The sequence below is a fragment of the Marmota monax genome, unplaced genomic scaffold (genome assembly GCF_021218885.2).
Source record: "Marmota monax isolate L192 unplaced genomic scaffold, Marmota_monax_Labrador192_F-V1.1 WCK01_AAM20220418_F8-fsc00007, whole genome shotgun sequence".
In the NCBI taxonomy this organism is placed as follows: domain Eukaryota; kingdom Metazoa; phylum Chordata; class Mammalia; order Rodentia; family Sciuridae; genus Marmota; species Marmota monax.
In genome coordinates this window covers 23,483,852-23,497,106 of record NW_026692781.1, presented here as the reverse complement: position 1 = coordinate 23,497,106, position 13,255 = coordinate 23,483,852, and the positions used below count along the sequence as shown (strand labels likewise).

Sequence of the window (13,255 nt, the reverse complement as noted above, 5' to 3'; positions counted from 1 at the left end):
GGCAAGCACTCTACTGCTGAGCCACAATGCTAGCTGAGGCTGGCTTTGAACTCGAGATCTTCCTCTCTCAGCCTCCTGAGATCCTGGGATTACAAGTGTGCACTACCACGACCAGTTAAGACCAACATTTTAAAGAATTCAAGTTTATTCATAATACCCTATGTCTTTTTGTGTTTCTAAAATTAAATTTAATGTAAATTAGTCCCAAATAACAAATATCTTAAAAATTATCATTATATTTAAATGGATTCATAATCACTATTCTTGAAAACTTCCCTTTCCTGCTACAGGAATCATTGCTATGTACCCAAACATGTACCACATTTGTGTATATGTGTGTATGTACACTTTTTATGAAGTCTGTGACATTCAAAGAGAAAAAGACTCTTTAAGTAGAAAGAAATCAAAAGCAAAATCCCAGTTAAGGCCTGACTTATACAGAGGACTCTTAGAAACATACCCAAAAAATGTGAAAAACCTTGGTGAAGAGCTCATGAATCATTAACAGATTAAGGTGAATTAGTTCCACTGACCTGTTTTTCTCTTAACATCTAGATGAGATCTGTTGCATGCTAAGGGAATGAAAGATTAAGATAGGAAATGGGGACAAGGGTAAATTTCAGGCAGAGACTACACTTAAAACTTCTGAAGTAAGCCAGGTTTAGAAGGAGTGTAGCTTGAAGGTATAGTGGCCTGGGAGAAAGGTGCAAAGAAAGCCAAAAATAGAATTTGGCTTAGGAAAGGATGAGATTCCAGGAAATGAATTCACACTTCTATCCTAGTCCTACAACCCAGAACTCAAGCTAAAATGATTGAATTTCATGGGTTACTTAATGTTGCAGGAATGGCCTGGGTACTAATTCCTATGTATGTTTCAAGGTCCAAAAGTTTTACCTAGGCATACTTATTAGTAAGCATGCAATAATATTTTAAATCAAGATACTTTGAATTAAATACATGGTTTCTAATGAATTAATGATTCTTTGGGAAACTTTGATTCTTTAGCTGGGAAAAAAGCCTTAAAGATCCTCACCCTTATGATTGGATAAAAATATTTAATGGGCAAGTTTAAATGCATTTGTTGAATTTTTAAAAAGTAAATCTTATTTATTTTGCTACTAGATGATCACAGCATTAATTTAATACCTATAAGCAAATACTAGCATTTCATATAATGCCTACAAATTCTTCAATCAACCAACAGTCAAACCATTCAACAGGTATTAAAAGCACTCTGGAGATACGTTTCATAGGCAATATATATAAATTTTGCCACCTTTTTACAAGTTTCTCTGTAAAAATTAACATAACATGCAAATTGACATGCAGTCTCATAAACACAAAGTATTGAGAAATGACAAACTATTTGAAAGCTTAATGGTATGTTTTAGCTGTGAGAATTCTCACAAGATGAGGATTAATATTTTTTCCCAGCATCAACTTCTGAAATTTCCCACTTGTTCCATTATTAATTTTAAGGGAGTACATTATACTATTGTATGAGTTATTGAACATGTCAGTTCAGAAAAGAAATTTGCATTTAGTATAATAACTGTACTATTCTTCTTTCTACTACTGAAAAGAAAGGAAGAATCAGGTAAGACATAAATTCAAAGCAAAGGTGCTAGCAACCTTATATTACGTGCTCAAGTGGGTTTTATTTATTCTGCAATACATTTAATATTACATATTTGCATAGACAAGATGATTACACATTAGCATGATCCTAAACTGTTTGTAAAATGGTCACTTCTTTGAAAGTAACATATATGATGGTTATGTGGTATCCAGAACACAGCTTCATATTGAAAGGTAAATCTTACAGAGATTCTCTTTCCGAAAATGCATATGAACAACAACAACAAACACTACAGGCTTATTATAACTGAATACATAAGACGTAAGTTTTAGGACAGAGTCTAAGTCAACAGACTCAAAAACCCAACATACTTCTGTTTCTATCCAAGAGTATCCAAGAGTCTCTTACTTTAAAATTTGAAGTTCAAACAATGAATTCTTCAAAGGTTTCCCTGACCTTATAATTTCTTCAAAGTACCCAGAGTGCAAACCCCCAAAATCTTAATAAGTCAGTATGTTCTTAAAGTGTGATTACAAGAAAATATCTAATGCTTTAACTGATTCTCTAAATAATAACAAGAACAAAAAAAATCTACTAACTCTCCAACAGTAAGGTGGATGTTTTTGATGTAATTTTAGTTTAGCTAAAATTATGCAACTGTATTAATAATTTTTTTAAAATAACAAAGTATTTATTAGATGTATTTGATTATACAGACATATAAGTGCACTTAATCACCTGTATCTGCTATAGTAGTCCTAAGGATTTTTGTCATCTGAATTACAACCATAAATTACAGAATGAAATAAAAATCTACAGTACCTCCGTGTTTTATTATTACTGTTATTAATGATGAATTAATGTATAAAAAGAGACCACCACAGCCAGGAAAAACAAAGTATTTTCAAAAGGGATGGCAAACTAGCTTTAGTGAAAGATGGTAAATTTTTTTTTAAATCTTCCAAAGTTTCCTTAAAATTTTCTTTCAAGACCATGTTCTTTCAAGATAAAGTTCCAATATCTAATACCCCAAACAGAAATAAGGAAGGCTGACCTTGCAGCCAGTCATTTAGAAATTCTCAACTCTATCCTTATTTGCATATTAGCCCCATTTGTCCTATCCAGACAAAATAACCTCTTAAACTTAATGAAAGAACAATTTTAAATGTCTCAAATGATATAAACATGAAAGAAAAAAGGATATACCTTGAATCTAAGACACACTTTTACTGGAACTCAGATTGGATTGGAAGCAGCTCTTCAGGTCTTCAGGGAGAGAGCCTCCATCCAAAACAGAAAACAAGTCCTCTGCATTCTCTCTCCAATATTTCTTAAAACCCACTGATAATCACAAAAAGTCATAATTGGGAATGTAATACCAAGATAGTTTTCACAAAGTGAAAATCTAAGAAAGTAATTCACTGTATGTACACTTTTCTAACTAAGACACTTTGTATGTGACTGATCTATTTTAAATTCGGTTCCTCTGTTCCTATGCAATCTAATATTCTCTATTAAAACTGCCAAAATATTTTTAAACAAGATCTGAAAACTTCCCTCTCAGCTTCTGATCTTTGCACTCCTTAAGAGTTGCCAGACACGTCACAGGCAAACCAAATGGCAAGTGACAAGTTACTCCAAATCGGCTTTCTCAGATGAAACTGAAAATTAACGGTCACCCCAAAATTTCCCAAGCCTCTGGAATCTTAGGGAACTAGGGGTAATTATATGCAAATCCAGGATTACTCCAAATCACCTGCTGCAAGACTTGGTCTGCACAATCCACATATGCAAATTTTAAATCCGGCTATACTTTTCTACAAGATCTTGCAACTTAAGTGTCGTTTCACATCTTGTGAACCCCAAGATTGCAGATCACAAATATTTGATATTACTTCAGTATTTCTCACTGATAAAGTCAAAACACCTCTCCATCCAAGACTTCTACGCCCCGCATCGTTTGCAGATTCCTTACTCGGCTTTAGGGGCACATTGAGTCTTTCCAATGCCTGCACTTCGGTGCCAAGTTTCTGAAAGCCTCATCCAAACGAAACTCTCCTTCCGCTTTTAAAAAAGAAAACTACCTTCGGAAGAAGGGAATACCCAGGGAAAAAATTAAGACACTAAGTGCAGCACTTTTGTAAAGTAAACAAACAAAAAAGAGACTGCCCCCCGGCGAAGGCGGCTTGAAACTCTGGGGCCGGCGCGCGCACCCACGACGCACCACCCCACACCGACCCACGATGCCCGAGGGCACCGCGAGACGACCCAGGCCCGGTTAGGAGAGTGGACACATGCCCAAGCTTCCTTGCCTCGGTGGGAAAACGCACCAGTCGGGGCTGCTGCCGCGTTCGCCCACCCCGCATCCCTGCACAGCGTTCCTCAGGATCGCCCACTCAAGCCCGAGGCCGCCTCTCCTTCCGGCGGCGGACGCACAGGGCCAGCTCCCCCAGGACGCCCGCCCTGCGGCCGAACGACCGCGAACGCGTCCCGCACCCGGCCGACCCGAGTTGCGGACGTCGGCTGGGGTACGTACTTGGCCCGCAGCTGCAGCAGTCTTGGCGCGCTCTCCCCGGTGGACAGCTCAGCCCCAACTCCGAAGAGGCAGCCCCCGGCTCTCCCTCAGGCGGCTGCAGCGGCCGGGACGCCCCCGCTCCCATAGAGGGGGGGAAGGGAAGGTGGTGGGCGCGCTCTCCCTGCTCCCCCCCCCGGCTCGGGCCCGCCGCTGCTGCCCGCCCGCCCGCCCCGACGGCGCTCGCTCCGCCGCGGTGGCGGTGGCGGCGGCTCCTCCGGGCTCGAACGCGCGGGCGGCGGCGGCGGCGCCTCCCCCGCCCTCCCCTCGCGCGCTGCACCCTCCCCCTCCCCCGCCCGCCTCCGCCGCCGCCTCCACCCCCCCGCGCGCTGTCACATTGGGAGATTCCGCTCTTGCTACATTCGCCGCTCCGGCTCCCGCCCACGCGCGGCCGAGTGACGCAGATCCAGGCGTGGGCCGCCGCGGGGCGGGGGCGGGGGCGACGGCCGCAGGGGCCGGGACTCGGCCTCTTCCCACCGCCCCCCTCCGCAGAATCCGGAGGGCGGCCCATTCACAGGGCAGCTGGGAGGAACCAAGTGGGCGCCCGGGAGGGGGCGGCTCCCGCCAGTCCCGCTCTGGGCAGTGGCGGGAGGGGGGAGTTGTGGAGAAGGAGGGGGACGGGGGCGGTGAGAAGGAGGGGACGCCGCCTCGGGCCTGCTCTCCAGCTGCGGAGTGGAGCAGAAGGTTTGCGATTCTTTAAAAAATATATATTTTTTTAAGTGTGAGATTCCCAATATAGTATTTCAAAGAGCGTACCCCGCCAAATCAACATCCCCCAGGAGGCAGACTTAAAAAAAATAGCGCGCCCCGCCCACACATCTGGGCGCCGGGCTCGCCCCGCCCCCCTCTGGCTTGCAGGGGAGGTGGGCTGGACAGGTGGGCCAGGTGAGGCAGTGGGCCTGGGTGTTCTGCGGGAAGTTGGCCGCGACGGCGTGGAGGAGGAGAGGCGGCAGGTGCGCGGAGTTGGAAGATCCCGTAGTTTTGAACGAATCTCTGCCTCGCCCTTCTTGTCCCCTCTCCATCACCGCCCTGGCGTTGGGAGAGAAGGGGGAGGGGAGGAAAGGGAACCACCAAGCCAGAGGTGCGGTTAGACAACTGTCTTGTCCGGTAACTTTAATTCCAACCTTCTCACCTCCTGAAAACCTGCTATTTTACTGGTTAACGTTTTTTTGTTTTTGTTTTTTTATTACCATAGTGTGGGAAAAAAGAAGGTTCGGTTCTGTCTTGGAGTGTGTCAAAATAGAGTTCCTAAGGCACAATACAGAATTTTTGAGTTTGTTTTGCATAAACTTATTTAGCCAAAGGAAATACTCAAGCACCTCCAAAAATGTACTTGAGCTATTGCTAAAATATTTAGAAAACTTTTTAAGTCTTATTTTCCTTTTTTTTCCCCAAAAGAATGGAAAAGTGAAAGATTTCAAGTTTTAATGTATTCTTGAAGGATTGAGAGCCCTAGTTAATACAAAAGAACTGCCATACAGGTAGAATCCAGTTTCGACATACATATTAAGAATCCAGTTTTATATAGGAGGCATTTTCCACATCCTGGCTGGCCTCCCAGAGTATGCCTACTTTGCTGATGGGGATACAAGGCATTCTTTGAGATGGGAAATTCTTCAAACCACATCTTTATGTTGCAGTGATGGATAGGATGATGATAATATTGAAAGAAAAAGACCTTATTAAAGTACAGAACCTGTTGTTTTTTTTTAAAACCTGCAAAAATAAAAATGAGTAATGTCATAATGGAATATATATCATTAAAGTTAAATTTCTTCACGTTAGTGACAGGATCTGTCTGGAGTGTTTGAATTGTTATTTCAAATTAGTAAACCTGCTTGCTTCCTCAATTTCTTCTTTAACTGAAGAAATCACTGCTGAACATTTCTCTTTGTTTTTATAATCGTGAGAGTTTTTTTTCTTTTCTTTTTCCCTGCTGTAGATCCTGTTCTGCTAAAGAGAAAGTTAACTTAGGTTTTTATGGTACAATAAAGACTAGGCAATTTCTTAGCTGGTTGGGAAAGGTAGAGGTTAATGAATGTTCAGGCAATGAAATCTGCAGAATTCTTCTAATTCCTCTCTGGAATCCTGATGATTTGCAAACATTGTTGCTTCTGAACAGCTAGAGAAAAAGACCTTTCTTCAGTAAAGATGTACAATTAGTGATTAATGAGTCATGAAATGAGTGGTCTTACCTGCACTGTTGAGCCTTCCACTGGAATTGTTTCCAGAGTTGGAAGAAACGACATTAAATCCAACCTTGAATATGTCTGGCTGAACTTGATGCTGAAAGGAAATGTGTTGGGGCAGATACTCTTTCCTCTGACTTGCAACTGGTTGTTTCAACACTGAAATCTTTCCTTGTTTGTTTTCTGGGCACATTTAGATAGTGTATTCTTCCCACATTAAGAATGGCATTTTGGGCCCACTTTGCTTTGCTTAAATGCCCTGTGGTGCTGGGGGAGTTGGTGGGAGGAAGGAAAATGAAGAAAATATAAAATTTTAAGGTTTTAGGCATCCAGTTCTGTCTGTATGACAACACTAGTCAACATGATTGCTCCAAAGAATCAAGTCATTCACCTGCATATGAGACAATTTGGATGAAGCACTAATTCTTACTTTGGACCTTGCCACTTTTTATCATCCCTAAACACCACCTTCCCCACTCCAACACACGTAGTCTTCCCCCTTCTCAGGCCCTAGTGATTTGTTAAGGAAGATGGAAAAGGTTCACATTCATTCTGTAAGGTAACAATTACATTATGGTGCCTGATTCAATGAAGGCCAATGGTAGAAAGATTTCAGGGTTTTAGAATTTTCTTGGAAGCATTTCTGGACAGGTGAAAGAGAATATGGTAACAAATATAGTTCTTACTCAGACCATTTGGGTATCTTTTGTTAAACATTCATGCAATGGTTTTGGTTACTCCTGATTTGATTTTAAACTGTAAATACCTGTATAAGTTATTCATTTATCCAGTACAGCTTGTTGAGTTCCAGTTAAGTGCTAGGCTTAAGGTTGGGTTTTGGGGACAAAAAGACACATCATGGTTCTCTGTTCCTAGGGCTATAAAACAGTGACAATAAAGAAGACAAAAGGAAATATAAAAGGCAAAGGAAAATGCTCTGTTTCTTTTTACTGCTTTTATTGTTTTTTTCATATAATACTTATTTTAACTAAAGAATAAGATAATGTTCTTCTCATAAAACTCCTTTAAGTTGAAATCACAATAAAATAAATTTTCTTAAAAATGGAAACATCGCACACATTTCATGCTACATTTCAATAAAAACCTAAAGGACACTGGAATGAAATTTCTAAAAGGGTAGGTGATTTTATCTATTATGTTATTTTATTCATTGCTGTTATCTCCAATGTCTAAAGCAGTAGCTGACACATAGTAGTCAATAAATGTTTGTTGAATAACTGAACAAAATGGACAACATGAATTGCCTAGCAAATGGAGTTTTTGTATTTTTTTTTATGTTCTTGGTATGAATTATATTTCCTAATAGAAGTCTCTAAAATGTGTGGTACATCTACTTCTTACTAAATATATAACATTTCCAATAAAGTTCTGAGAATAGAGTATGTTCAAAAGCAGTATATAAATTGCAGTTTTGCTTTTAGAATATTACTAAAGTAATTCACTTTATGTTTCAAGCACAGATTTATTTTTTTATAATTTAGAAAGGGTAAATCAGTATACCAAGTTTTCAATTTTAACTCCACTTGAGATGTGACCTAAGGAATATATCAAATTATTTGTCATCTGTTATTAATGTATGTTTATTCCTAGGAACACCATTTGGGAATATTATCCCAGGTTTAATTTATTATCTGTAAAGGCAAGGTAATACATAGTTCCTTCTGATGGCTTAAACAAATATTACTAGTACAGTTTTAAATTTTGAAACTAGATTTTTAAACATTGGAAGGCCTTTTCCCAGGTTATGGTAGGTTTTGTTTTCACCGTATAGATATGGATTTAGGAGAAGCTTATTTTACAGTTTTGTTTCTAATTTAAACCAATACTGTAGAATGTGTCATGGTGTACAACCAAATATGATATTATTTATTCTCTCAGAAAACCAAATTTTCCCTCTTGAATTTAAAAATTGGAGTGAAAGAATAATATTTTTTTAGACCTTCTGAATGAGAGTTGAAATTGATAAGAAAATATAATGTGTTCCATTGAAAATAGACAATCAGTGCATATAATACACCTTTAAAAACAAGACTGGTCAATATTAAATGAACAGTGCTCCTTCTTTTTTCTTCTAATGGCCCTCCCAAAGCATGGGAAACATGCTGAGATGATTCAAGATAGAAATGGATGGTGGCATTAAATAGCACTAGATCACATACTGAGCAAGTTATTCCCTTTTAAGTTCTGTTTCAATCCTTCTAAAGGAAGAAATATAGTTGGTGCCAGTATGTCTCTAATCCCTCTAACACGTACTGAATTCTTCTTTTTTAAAACAGGGAGAACAAGCTTCTGCTCAAGGCTTCAGTATACAGCTAAAACTTAATAGCTTTGTTTTCTTTGTTTTTGCTTTTATGGTTTTCTTCTCTTGAAGCAAGCGAGATTAATTACATACTTAGAATAATGATATCAAAATATCTTTTAAATAGATTTATTTAAGTAAAATAAACATGAATGTTTAAAAGAAAACTACTAAGGTGGGAATGTAAATTAGTATAGCCATTATGCAAAACACTGTAAAAATTTTTCAAAAAATTATAAATGCAACAACATATGATCTAGCAATCCCACTACTGAGTATATATTTGAAGGAAATGAAATCAGTAGAAGAGAGATCTGTACTTCCACGTTTATTGCAGCATTATTTTCAGCAGCCATGATATAGAATCAACTTAAATGTCCAGTGGATGGATGGATGGTAGATGGGTAGATAAAGAAAATGTGGTCTATATACAATAGAATACTATTCAGCCTTTTAAAAGATCAAAATCCTGTCATTTGCAAAAATATGGATGAACCTGTAGAACATTAAGTGAAATAAGCCAGGCACAGAATGACAAATACCACATGATTTTGCTCATGTGGAATCCAAAAGATTTGATCTTATAGAAACGGAGAGTAGAATGGTGGTTTATAGGGACTGTGATGTTTGGGGGTTGCGGGGTGAAATGATGTTGGTTAAAGGATATAAACTTTCAGTTAGGAATAAGTCTGATATTCTCTTATTTTGTAGTTTTAAGATCAAGTTTGCACAACTTGATGACTATAATTAACATTATAATGTATTCTTGAAAAACGAGTAGATTTAGGGTTCTTGCTACAAAAATGATAACTATGTGTGATAATACATATGTCAATTAGCTAGATTTGATCATTATATAATGTAAACATTGTACTTGAAACACATACTGTTACCCCCATCATCATCTCTAATAGCTGTCAGGAAACTGAAATACAGGCTACTGAAATTCTGTCAAAGTCACAGGGGAGAGCCAGGGTATAAGACCAAGCACTCTGTCCCAAAGCATGTGTGTCAGCTATTATGCCAGTGGGTCCGAAAATGTCAGTGCTGGATGTTTCAGAAACACTGTCTCACATTTTTCTCCTGTCTTTGAAGGTCCAGACGCACCTTACCTGGCACCATGTCCCTCAAGATGTTGTTTTCCTTATTCCTATTGCTACTAACTTTTGTGCCACAAGGAAGCTCATAGTTATTTATGCATCTTTAGTTGCTTCATTGGTGTTCAGCTTCCTAAATATAGTGTAAATCCTTTGGGAAGAACTATGTTCTGTCTTATACTCTTGAATTCAGTGAACACATATTTAACAGAATTTTTAAAGAATTATCATTAAAAATATATTAATGAGTCAGGTGTGGTGGCACATGCCTATAATCCCAGCACTCTTGGGAGGCTGAGGCAGGAGAATCACGGGTTCAAAGTCAGCCTCAGCAACTTAGTGAGATCCTGTCTCAAAATAAAATATTAAAAAGGGTTGGGGATGTGGCTCAGTGGGTAAGGGCCTCTGGGTTCATTCCTAGTACCAAAAAAAATGTATATATGTATATGATTAGTTCATTTGCAAAAATAAATTCTTTCTAAAAAAATATTTACATGTAGTGAAACTAAAAAGTTAATAAGAAAAATGTAGAAAGTAGTGGTTCTGACATTTGAGTGAAAGTTTCACTGAGTAGCATTAATTTTTTACTTCATAAAGATTTCTTGCTTTAAAATGCTTCGGTGATTTAAAACAAAAGAAAGTATAACTGATTTAAAAGTTTCTTAGAGGAGAGAATAACATGGCTTATGACCTACAAGCTCTAAGATACAATATAATTCTATCACCACATTCTTTTTTTATTGCCTTAGAACAATTCTGTACTTAACAAATTTTCCACTCTGTGTGGTGGTGGCCCTACAATTAACTGAGTCATGTTAAATATTCATATTACCAGAAATATAATTAAAATTTCCCTCATTTTGTAGTATGAAGTTTAAACTTTGAAATTGTATTGTAGATAAAATAGATTTTTAAGTGTATAGAAATTTTTATATCTTTTAACTGTATGAAGATTAAAAACAAATTTCTTAGAGATAAATTAATTGGAATATGTAATAATTATTTCAAGAGCAAAGACTTTAAAATAGCTGCACTTCTAAAAAAGTCAAGCAAATTGTTATACATTGCATTTTATTACAGATGCTGTACAATTTTAGGATATAAAAAATCATAAAGTCCACCTAGTTCAATCTTTTTATTTTCAAAGTATGTTTACTTTGCAGAAATTCAATGTGCAACTTGGTTAGTTTCCAGTAATCAATATGTAAATTGATAATTTTGAACTGATAATATAGTCCTTATTAGAAGAAGAAAAAGCAACAAATGAAATGGTAGATTCCCAGGAGAACCACAGATACTTATAAAATGATGGAGGAAATAGTCTATTATAAATAGACTTTGGGGAAACTACATAGGATCTTAGAAGTCATCTAACTTAGGAATTTATACTAAACACTGATAATATGAAGAGCATAAAAGTATAATATTAGGCAATAAGTACAACCAAATATTTAATTGTCACAACAAATTACACAATAGTGACTAGGAGCACTTTTAAAGGACAATGCACATATTCTACAATAAGAGATCTTAAACTACTGAAATAAAGGAGTATCAAACATGATTCTGTTCACATACCATTGTGAAGTTATATGATTACAGTTTGAATTATACTGTTGTGCTTATCCAATTTGTACACCATGACTCCCACTTGCCCAGGATTGGCAACGGTATGTAGTAGTAAAAAATTTTAAGGACTCAGATTTCTTCATTTTCTATCTATTGCTATATTGCTTCATTTCCTACTGTAACAACAATCTCTCATAATGGCAAAAAGAGAGTTTTTTCCCAACTAGAAATACATTCATGAAATACAATATTACAGATCACCTTGGTGTTGGTAAGGTTAGGGGCTTTTAACTGCTGATAAAAAGTAACCAACCTTTAGAACAACAGTTTGGCAAAGCAAACAAGCATTTCAAAGTGTTAATAGGATTTGACCAAACATTCACTTCTAGGATATTATACAATTTATAAACATTAAAGAGAATATCTACCACACATTATTTATAAATTTTAAACATGAAAACATTCAAAATAATGAATTGGTTAAACCAGTTATATCACATCTATCTGGTAGAAAATATTCAATTAATATAAATTGATATTAAATAATATTATAGGTAAAACTAGAATAGATCAAAATAAGTCTATAATATCTTTACCTAAATAAACATGGAAGGAAATTCACCAAATGTTAGCAGTTGTTTTCTCTGAGTGATAGCATTATAGATCATTTTTGTTTTCTTCTTTATATTTTTTCAGTTTTTCAAAATTTCAACAATAAATATGCATTACCTTCAAAATGGGGAAACATTAAATGTTTACTTTAACAAAGATCCTGCTTCAAAAGCAGTTCACAATGAACTAAAAATGAAAACAAAATTGAGGCTGGGGTTGTAGCTTAGTGATATAGTGCTTGCCTAGCACATGTGAGGCACTGGATTCCATCCTTAGCAATATATATATATATATATATATATATATATAATATAAAGGTATTATGTTCATCTACAATTAAAAAATATTTTTTAAAAAATTATACTGTATTTATCCACAATATTGAATATTGAAGAGGAAAACAAACATCAGGAGCTTATCCAACAAGTGTGTGTTGAGTACTTAGTATATATTCAACCTATGTAACTACTTGTCTTAAAGAGTCTACCGTGTGTCATATACATATATGTGTGTATATCGTGCTTGAACTGCTCTAATCTGATGCCATAGTCTTTTTTTCCTGATTCATCATTCAAGCATGTATCTGCTTGTATTCCTTCTTGAGTATCCTCCTACTCCAGGAACCTGTGCACTCCCAGGGTTGTTACAGTTCATAAAATGATGTTCACTGGGTGTTTATACCCAGTGACAGAATTGGCCTCTAGGCAAGCTCCTGATGCCTCTGTTTCTTGCCCTGTTTGGCTGCACCAAAGTGGAGCCTGTCTGTAAGCCACTGTGTTTCTTTAGGGGAAAACAGAGGAGCCCATTTCCTCCAAAACTGCAGCTTGTAGGCTTAGCATTCATTTCACAAATACAAACATCTCCCACCCAAGAGTGCTGGCTCCAGCCCAACCCTGGTCATCTCCAGACCCAAAGCCACTTCCCCCTATCCCAGGAATCAAACCCCAGTGATGACTCTTTCAGACTTTCATAATAGAAAGGGTTTGAATTTATTGACTACTTGTTTATATATTGTAGTTTTTATAGTATCTTTTGGGACTTTAATGAATTTCAAGATTTTCCTCCTATTTCTGTCCTTCCAACCTCTCAGTCTGCCCAACAGTGAGTTCATTTGCGTCAAGGACTGTCGACACTGCTGCAAAGTTTCCCGTGGCTAGCTGCCCAGATGCTTATGATCAGATCCTCTGAGCACCCAGGCAGTTACACAAGGCCCCTCTGTGTGGCTCATTGTCGCCCTCCACTCCTACTCACACATACTATGGATGGGTAGGAGTTTTGATGCTAGGGTCAAAGAAATAGGCAGGTTACTGACTTATA

The 13,255-nt window shown here is 37.6% G+C and overlaps 1 protein-coding gene and 1 long non-coding RNA gene across 10 annotated transcripts in view; one reads left to right on the top strand and one right to left on the bottom strand.

The window, feature by feature from the left end:
• The window catches only part of Nab1 (NGFI-A binding protein 1), a 43,431-nt gene extending 39,145 nt beyond the window's left edge, over positions 1-4,286 (bottom strand). The window contains exons 1-2 of one of the 3 annotated variants that reach the window (XM_046447367.2): positions 4,116-4,285; positions 2,786-2,920 (exon numbers count right to left, since the gene is read on the bottom strand). The gene's annotated coding sequence lies outside the window, so the exon portion shown is untranslated. Of the gene's footprint in view, positions 1-2,785; positions 2,921-4,115 lie in introns of all 3 variants that reach the window. The other 2 variants (XM_046447368.2, XM_046447366.2) reach the window with 2 other exon arrangements.
• A 459-nt stretch (positions 4,287-4,745) lies between these two features.
• Positions 4,746-13,255, top strand: part of LOC131424279 (uncharacterized) — a 48,286-nt gene continuing 39,776 nt past the window's right edge. For all 7 annotated transcript variants that reach the window (XR_009227044.1, XR_009227043.1, XR_009227038.1 and 4 more), the window contains exon 1: positions 4,746-4,835. This is a non-coding gene — a long non-coding RNA (uncharacterized LOC131424279). The remainder of the gene's footprint in view (positions 4,836-13,255) is intronic.